This window comes from Polypterus senegalus, unplaced genomic scaffold (genome assembly GCF_016835505.1).
Source record: "Polypterus senegalus isolate Bchr_013 unplaced genomic scaffold, ASM1683550v1 scaffold_1380, whole genome shotgun sequence".
NCBI lineage: Eukaryota > Metazoa > Chordata > Cladistia > Polypteriformes > Polypteridae > Polypterus > Polypterus senegalus.
The window spans coordinates 60198-70304 of record NW_024381872.1 but is presented as its reverse complement, the minus strand read 5'-3'; the positions used below and the strand labels follow the sequence as shown (position 1 = coordinate 70304).

The 10107-nt window shown below is 36.2% G+C and overlaps 1 long non-coding RNA gene across 1 annotated transcript; it reads right to left on the bottom strand.

Moving 5' to 3' along the window:
* Positions 1-427: 427 nt before the first annotated feature.
* On the bottom strand, positions 428-3710 carry LOC120520937. The gene is made up of 3 exons (XR_005631916.1): positions 3637-3710; positions 2124-2159; positions 428-499 (listed from the first exon to the last, which is right to left on the bottom strand). It is a non-coding gene; the product is annotated as an uncharacterized LOC120520937 (long non-coding RNA).
* Positions 3711-10107: the final 6397 nt, after the last annotated feature.

Below are 10107 nucleotides of genomic sequence, written 5' to 3'. Positions count from 1 at the left end.
CGTCCACAGAGTATTTTAATTTACGCATTCACTTTGATCTCTTGCCATTATGTCAGTGCCATTTTTGCCGGTGTTTGCGCCTTACTACTCACATGAGCATAGGAAATCTCGGTCAAACCAATGAAACTAACTTTCCTTCTGGCAACGAGAGTCCAACTAAAACATAACAGTTGGTTTTGTCACAGTTTACAGTTGATTACCATTGTCAACTCCTCCTTTTGACAAAAGTCAACATCAGCCCTGAAAGAGTTAATTTAAAGAGGTTTGTAAATGTGTAAAACACTCTGATGTTGTCAAACTACATGATGCTATTTAAAATAACCTTCATTGAAAAATAAGCATATTCTTAAGGAAGACAAAATTATCCTATAACAAAAATGGAAAAGGAACTTTTAAAGACATATTCAAATAAAATCTGTAAAAAATACTTACTATGGACAAGTTGTTCACAAGTTTGTGTGACAAGCTGATAAATTGTTGCCATAGACTGAGGTTCTCCCTAAAAAATGGAAAACATCAGTTTTCACTCATTTACAGGCAGCAGAAACTTTTTAAATGCATTACAAAGTGAATCTACAAGTGAGAAATTTTTAATAAATACTTTTTATTGGGCATTGAGTGTACATGGCCATAGGTCTGCCATAGTGAAGTTTCAGAAAACATCAATAACAATGATTCACAAAAGAAATTTGATGAACCAATTCAAACAAAAATACTGAATTTTCTCACTTCAGTATAGACAAATGATTTTCAAAAGCTTTTGATACAACTCTGAAGGTTTGAAATAAGAAGCCAATCATATCAGCGATAACTTACAAGTCTGGATCTCATCTTGATTCATTAGATTGAGCCCAATAGTACAAATAAGAGGAGAATACTCCACATGGGGATGACATCATCACAGGGGCCTTTCAAAGGTCAGTCAGTGAACTATTGTCTTTTCAAATGTATGCTAATTATACTAATTCTAATATAGTTAGCAAGATTTCGATTGAAACAGATACTGTACAAAACAAATAACTTGACAATATTCAAAACTGGAAGAACACCTTACAATGCAAAAAAAAAGTAAAGTGTTACACACAAGGAAAACTTTTTAAAGTAAGTTTTAATTATAAATAAAACATGGGTAATAAGCTACTTTCTCACAGGAAGCAAGTTCTGAAAAGTATCTAGGATTTATATTGATGTAACAGTGTCATTGTCTAGGCCATGTACAGAAGAAGTTAAAACGTAAGTTTATATTGTAAAGCCTTGTATATAAATCAAAAGATGTTATGCTCAGACTATATAATATGCTAGTTTAACAAATCTCGAGGACTGTGTGCAACTGCACTAAAAGCTGTACAGGAGATAGTTATCAAGGGGTCATGCTTGTTGCAGAGCAGGACCAACCAGCTCACTCTGTCCTTGGCAACTTTCTCTAACTTGCCTTGAGGAATTCTCAGAGATCCAGGCAAATCTGATAAACTGTGATACATTCCTTCAAACATAATAATTCTTAACAAAACTGCACCACTGGTTAAAGTTCCATACAACGTTTACTCAGATATTTTTTCCATAACATTCAAAACGTTCTTTTGTTTACTGAAATTTATTTTAGCCACATCTGCTCCTTTTTTGGCCTTCTACCCAGATCCTTAAAATATTAAGTCGTTGCCAATGCATTTGTTAATCTATCCGTTTTGCTATTAATAGCCAATTTAACTTCTTATATCGTAAATGTTAACCTGCATCTTTTAAAACAATTCAAAAGGGCACGGGATTCAGACTTTTCTTTTTGTACTTTATTTCACCTTATACAATTTCTTGTATTAGGAATTTGTTAGTTTTACGCATACCCTTTGGGTTCAGAGCGCAGGGTCAGCCATTGTACAGCGCGCCCCTGGAGCAAATACAGGTTAAGGGTCTTGCTCAAGGGCCCAGAAGAGTAGGATCTCTTTTGGCAATGACGGGGACTTGAACCGGCAACCTTCTGGATACCAGCACAGATCCTTAGCCTCAGAGCTACCACTCCACCCTGACTTTACAGTCAGGCAAACAGCATTTACGATAGAAAAAACCCTCCACCACCCCAAAACATACAATATATTAATATTTAAGGGTAAACCAAATAAACTAACCTTTTCTCCTCGTTCTCCTTTACGCCCTGGAAGCCCCTATAATGAAAATTAATAATAACGGAAAATGATTAAACAGGTGCTGGTGATGATCCAAATTCATTTATGGAGAACTTTGAGAATTACAAGAAATTACTATACTGGAGCACTGGACAAAAAAGACACATAAGCGGTCCCCGAATTTCAGTCTTTCATTCCAGACAAAACAGAAAGTGAAAACATACATTTTAGGCTGTCCTAATGTCTATCCATTTGCAAATCTTCTGCGGCACTTTAAAAACTTTGATATTGCTGTGGCCACTAACTCCCTTTCTCACTTCTATTATCTCCTTTAGATGACATTAATTTAGAACTTTTATGCAAGAATACATTACTTCTGAAAGGTCTGTGACATCTTGAAGTCTTTTGTGAGATTTGTAGAACCAAGCTGCTTCCCTTCATGGCAAGATTCAGCAGTTTTTTCTAGTCTATTAGAGGCAGACACATTTGTTTTCCATCCATTAACTAACAATACAAATTAATATACTTTTACTTTTTCAAAATCAAATTTACATTGTCTTGGTACCAATGAAGATATTCTAAGTAAGACAAGTGAGTGCTGGGAAAAATAATAAAGAATAATACACAAATTAGAAAAAAACAAAATGGGAAAAGGATGTTCGGATCATTACCTAGATTATATCCATAATCAAAACTGCTTACAAAACAATTAAATCATATATGATGGATGTTTCTTTTAACATCCATTTAAAAAGGGACATAAGCAATAAGCATAAATAAAATATGTAAATTATGTTAAGGGGCTGAACAATTGTAAACAGACTGCAGGTGAGCCATCCATATTTGGGAAGACCTGACATTGGTAAACTACTGCAGTATTGTAGAAATAGGGAGCCTCTAGAAAGAATTACTTTTACTTTTTGTACTTTGGTGGTCTTAAAGGAAGTCCAGTGAATAATTCTGCTAAGTATGAAACCTAAGAGTATAGTTATAGCTAGCCTTACAGCCATATACCCTATAATACATTCAGCAAAGTTCCAGCAGAAGACTACTTGGGAGCACAATGTCTGTTGTGGAAGTGTAAAGGTAATTATTGATGTTAATAAAGTAGTAAAGAAAGACCTGATTGGGCAACAATACCGACTTGTTTAAGACAGCTCATAATGACAAAGCAATGTGTAGGAGTCTAGTTGGTTCACAACAATCTTATCTTTCATTTGGTTTATGTTTGCACGTCTGCTCTTTGTTACCCCACTACAGTGAAAAACTATTTTCTTTAAGTAATATATAACCTGAAATTTTAGATATTATGAAATGACTTACTAGGAGCATATTTTAATTAGCTTCAGTGTCAATTATTCGGTACCTATATTTATTTAATTTATGAATAATAGACACCACACCCTGTTCACCCCTTTACCTCAACACTACTTCTCAGGAAATCTTAAATTAAATATTTGATTGCACAACACACACATTTCCGGGAATGACTGTTTGGTTTAATAACCATACTCACAATTGGTCCAACTTCCCCAGGAGGCCCTCTTTCACCTGCATTTCCTCTTAAGCCTGGCATACCTTGGAAAGCCCTAGAATTACAAAGGAAAATAATGTTAAAAACATGTCTGATATAAAATATTTGAAAAGATGTTTTTCATAACTATATTACAGAAAGACAAAGGATGGTTTAAGGATGGTTTGGAAGTACTGGAAACTTCCTTTTAGACCCAGGTGGAGTGCACAATGTTTAAAGATTGATGACTTGGGCATACTATATCTGGATACAAAAACCATAAGACAACAATAGAGATTAAACAGAATTATAAGTTTATAGGGTAATTATTGCTATATGCACAAAATAGGGTGAAATACTTACTTATGTTAATTAGATAAAGAAATGAGACACAAGAGGATAAAAGCAATCAAAGCAAGTCCAAGTGTAGACCAAACTTGTACCATTAACAAAGTTCCAGAACTACAAGTCAAAAATATTTACACTGCAGCTGCAGTTAAGTGGTACTTGGAAGTCAATCAATCAACATTTATTTATATAGCACATATTCATACAAAAAAATGTAGCTCAAAGTGCTTTACAAAATGAATAGAGAAATAGAAGACACAATAAGAGATAAACATAAGTCAACATTAATTAACATAGAATAAGAGTAAGGTCCGATGGCCAGGGTGGACAGAAAAAACAAAAAAAAAGTTGACTACTATAGAAGATTTGATGTACAAGATGTCTTGGCAGGTATACAAGTGTGGAAAACAAATAATTTAAGAAGATGAGTTTCTGAATCAAACTATATACTATTGTATTTAAACTTTTACAAGAACTATTAGCCCTCAAAGCCATCGGAGTCAAAGTTATTGTCCTTGTTATAAAACAGAAAGAGTTATACTGCAACCAACATTATGACAGTTTCTAATGTAGGGAATGCTATGGTACTTTTATTCAGTTCTTTGAAAGCAATTCAGGGTCTCGATAACACATTTTTTGTATTACAAAAACAATAAATTCAAATCAATTGTACAGTCTGAATAAGCCAATCTTTAAATTTTCCTTTGTGCATGTCTCAATGACCTAATATTCTGGCTTTGACTAAGCATATACTTCGGGTAACATGTCCTGTATGCTGCGGTGGGCTGGCACCTACTCGGGATTTGTTCTTGCCTTGCACCCTATGCTGGCTGGGATTGGCTCCAGCAGACCCCCATGACCCTGTGTTAGGATATAGCAGGTTGGGTAATGACTGACTGACTGACTGATGTCCTGTATGGAACTGACATTTCAATGCAACGCAAACTGGCATTGTTTTTCTTAGTTGCCATCACTCCAAAACACTCAGCCAACATACCTCATCTGAACTGAAATAGTTGCTATTATAAAAGAGTACTAGCCAAGCACAATAAAATCATCACTGATGAGGAATTTATTAAAATAAGCGTGTTTTAGGCATTATATTGTAGCTTGATAGTGATAAACTCATTAATGAAGTTTTTGATTCTGTAAAACTTTGTACCTCTGTCAGTTGCAACTTCTGCATGTTGTGCTCGTATCTGAGCACACGCATCAAAGTTTGTAGCTAGACCGGGCCAGTCAGGATGGTTGCATATGCCTAGACATTAACAAACTGACAGACAGTGCAGACATGGCACAGTTGTGCATTTTTCAAGTCCATATGGGATTTGTGGGTCCTGCGGACCTGCCTGTTTTGTTGTAAGTGATGCTTTTCTACTATTTACAATCTAAGCAGAATGTAGAGTATATAATATACAGTTGGAAATCTAAATATGTGCAAATCCGCCATACTTCCATATTTCAAAGACATTAAAATACAACAGTTTGCATATGACAGGAGATCATTCAACCCATTAAGCTCATCAGTCTTACTAATTAACTGAACCAGTTTCTAATTCCAATGCTTCTTAGAAGACAGTCAAGTTCTCACTTCAGCAACATCATAGGCTAGAGTGTACCTTCTGCATAGAAAACTTAAATTTATTAAAACGTATTCATTTTATTACAGGTCCACGTATATATGTTAGAAGTTTTGTTTAAATTAACCAAAAAATCTGGATTCGATTTGGCCTAACAGCAAAGAATGAAAACTGTCAGGGAGTCAGTGATTGGCAGTTATCACAGTTTTGAAATCATGATGTTCAGTAATAGTATGCCTCTTTTATAGTTTGAAATATATTGTGAAGACTTTGTTTAATGAATCATTGTACCCACTTTTCTGGTTTAGTCTTAATGGTGCCTCTTTGCCATTTAATGTATTTAGGGTGGCAGAATATAAAAAATAATCTAACACCACCCATTCTCCTCTAAGTTATTTACCCACCCGACTTAAAAGAGGTGGGCTACGATTTTCCCAGTTGAACAAAATAAGTCTACGTGGTAATAATGAAGTAAAGGCAATTACAGTTTGTTCTTCTCTGCTTTAAGACCATCTGGGAGTACACCAAACACAGCTATTAATGGATTAGGAGTGATTGTGACATCTAGGCTATCTGATAGGCATTTAAAAAAATGTCTCCAGGAAGATGTTAATTTGGTACACACCCAAAACATGGCCTAATGAGGTTGGAGCTGAAATGCTATGTGAGAGATCATTTCCCACTGTTCCATGGGATATTTAAAAGGATGGGGACTTTAATTAATTTATATTATATATATATATATATATATATATATATATATATATATATATATATATATATATATATATATATATATATATATATATATATTAGAAATACTGTCTGAATCTTCAAGACTGATCAATATTTATTCTGTAATAGAAATAGGTGGGAGGTGGGGAAAACTAAACAGATTTCATTTAGCAAAGTTTCTATTTTGGAGATAGTGGAAAAATTGTGTTGATGGGAAACTGAATTTGGAGTGTAACTGTTTGTAGGATGCAAAGACATTTACATACAAATCTCTAAATGACTTAATCCCATACTTTTCCAAACATTAAAAACTATATGAGAGGATGGGAAAAAGTGGTATTATGTAGAGGTGCCCCAGATAAAATATTCTCTGACTTGAAGTGCTTCCTACATTGTTTCCATATTCCGAGTGAATGAAGGACAATTGGGTTGTTAGTATATTGATGACACCTTGTATTTACTGGCGTACAAAGGAGGAATATAAAGAAGTAATGCTGGATTTTGTTTCTACTGGAGACCAGGCTAGTGTGTGTTCATCTGTTAATGTCAATGTCCAGGCTTTTATAGCTTGCATATTTGCCATCCGTAATAAAATAGAAAATTAGGTAAAGCCATGCTACCTTGTGATTTAGGATGTTTTAGGGTCGCCCTTTGGATACGTGGATATTTCAAATTCCAAATAAAAGAAGTTGTGATTGAATCGAATTTCTTAAAAAAATGATTTATTAATATATATGGGGATGTTTTGAAGTAGAAACAGAAGCTTAGGGAATATTCAGAGTGATAGTATTAATTCTCCCTGCTAAAGTAAGATGGAGGGTTAAATCCTCTATGTACACCTTGTTTAAATTTTTCCAAGCAGACAGCAAAATTTTGTTGAAAAAGAACTTATATTTACGTGTGATGTTTACCACTAGGTATTTAAACTGATCTGCAATGATAAAAGTAAAGGTGTCCAATCTAATGTTGTTTGCTAGAGAATTCACTAGAAAAAGCACACTTATGTTCAAATTAATTTTGAGTCCAGATATCTTTTGAAATTCTGCTAGTGCATTTAAGGTAGTAGGCACAGAATTTTGTGGGTTTGATATATTAAGTACCATATCATCTGCATATAATGATATTTTCTGTTCAAGCCCTTCTCTGAAAATACCCTTTACCTCTGATGCATTTTGAAAGTGAACAGCCAATGGCTCAGTCGCTATTTCAAATAGCAGTGGTGACAAAGGGCATCCATCCTTGTCTAGTACCACGTTTGAGTTTGAACAATCTGAAATAATGTTGTTAACAGACACTGAAGCTTCTGGATTGGTATATAGAAGTTTGATCCATGCTCATATGTTCAGCCCAAACCCAAATGTATGCAATGTGGTTAATAGGTAGTCCCATTCAGCCATATCAAATACTTTTTCTGCATCCAAAGATAATGAGATCTCAGGAGTGTTAGACTTTATGGGTGAGTATATTATACTAAATAGACGCTGGATTCGAGGCTACATGTGTACCTTGAATAAATCTGTTTTGGTCTTGTGATATTACTGAAAGGAGCACTTTCTCAATCCTTATAACTAGAACATTATTCACAAGTAAGATTAGTCTGTATGATGCACATTGTAATAAGTCCTTATTTTCGTAAGAAAAACAGTAATTAATGTAGTGAAAAGTTTGAGGAAGAATTTTATTGTCTCTGGCTTCTATAAATGTTGCTAATAAAAGGGGAGCTAACATGAATATTTTTTTATAAAATTTAGCATGGTACCCATCAGGACTTGGGACCTCAGGCATACAGTGCATCCGAAAGTATTCACAGCCACTTTTTCCACATTTTTAATGTTACAACCTTATTCCAAAATGGATTAAATTCATTTTTTCCTCAGAATTCTACACACAACACCCCATAATGACAACATGAAAAAAAGTTTACTTGAGGTTTTTGCAAATTCATTCAAAATAAAAAACTGAGAAATCACATGTACATAAGTATTCACAGCCTTTGCTCAATACTTTGTCGATGCACCTTTGGCAGCAATTACACCCTCAAATCATTTTGAATATGATGCAACAAGCTTGCACACCTATCCTTGGCCAGTGTCGCCACACTCCTCTTTGCAGCACCTCTCAAGCTCCATCAGTTTGGATGGGAAGCGTCGCTACACAGCCATTTTAAGATCTCTTCAGAGATGTTCAATCAGATTCAAGTCTGGGCTCTGGATGGGCCACTCAAGGACATTCACAGAGTTGTCCTGAAGCCACTCCTTTGATATTTTGGCTGTGTGCTTAGGGTCGTTGTCCTTCTGAAAGATGAACCGCCCCCAGTCTGAGGTCAAAAGCGCTCTGGAGCAGGTTTTCATCCAGGATGTCTCTGTACATTGCTGCAGTCATCTTTCCCTTTATCCTGCCAAGTCTCCCAGTTCCTGCCACTGAAAAACATCCCCACAGCATGATGCTGCCATCACCATGCTTCACTGTAGGGATGGTACTGAACTGGTGATGAGCGGTGCCTGGTTTCCTCCAAACGTGACGCCTGGCATTCACACCAAAGAGTTCAATCTTTGTCTCATCAGACCAGAGAATTTTGTTTTTCATGGTCTGAGGGTCCTTCAGGTGTCTTTTGGCAAACTCCAGTCGGGCTGTCATGTGCCTTTTACTAAGGAGTGGCTTCCGTCTGGCCACTCTACCATGCAGGCCTGATTGGTGGATTGCTGCAGAGATGGTTGTCCTTCTGGAAGGATCTCCTCTCTCCACAGAGCATGTCTGGAGCTCTGACAGATACTAAGGCCCTTCTCCCCTGATCGCTCAGTTTAGATGGCCGGCCAGCTCTAGGAAGAGTCCTGGTGGTTTCGATCTTCTTCCACTTATGGATGATGGAGGCCACTGTGCTCATTGGGACCTTCAAAGCAGCAGAAATTTTTCTGTAACCTTCCCCAGATTTGTGCCTCAAGACAATCCTGTCTCGGAGGTCTACAGACAATTCCTTTGACTTCATGCTTGGTTTGTGCTCTGACATGAACTGTCAACTCGGGACCTTATATAGACAGGTGTGTGCCTTTCAAAATCATGTCCAATCAACTCAATTTACCACAGGTGGACTCCAATTAAGCTGCAGAAATGTCTCAAGGATGATCGGGGGAAACAGGATGCACCCATGCTCAATTTTGAGCTTCATGGCAAAGGCTATGAATACTTATGTACATGTGCTTTCTCAAATTTTTTATTTTTAATAAATCTGCAAAAATCTCAAGTAAACTTTTTTCACATTGTCATTATGGGGTGTTGTGTGTAGAATTTTGAGGAAAAAAATGAATTTAATCCATTTTGGATTATGACGTACGGACAAAAGCGTAAATGTGCGTACGTACAAAAAAATCCAGATGCATAAATTTGTGTGTACACCAAATTCCACATTCTTCTACTCTATAAATCCAGATCAGCGTGAAAAGTAACGCACGTGCACATGCCTGCTGTCCCACCCCCGTCTCTCTTCCCAGAACTAAGCCTCTTTGAATATGCAAATCAATATAAATAGCCCTTAAGCTCAGCGTTCTTTGATAAAACAATAGCAAAAGCAAGGGTGAATATAGAAAAAATTCAGTGAATACCAAGTGGAGGCAAGGAAAAATTTACTATTTGTTGGTTTAAAAGTGGTATAAACCAGGGGTCCTCAATCACGGTCCTGGAGGGCCGCAGTGGCTGCAGGTTTTTGTTCCAACCCAGTTGCTTAATAAGAAGCTCTTATTGCTCAAGTAACACTTCTGCTTCACTTAAGTTGCCTCGCTCGTTAAGATTATGAACCCTTATTGCTTATTTTAGT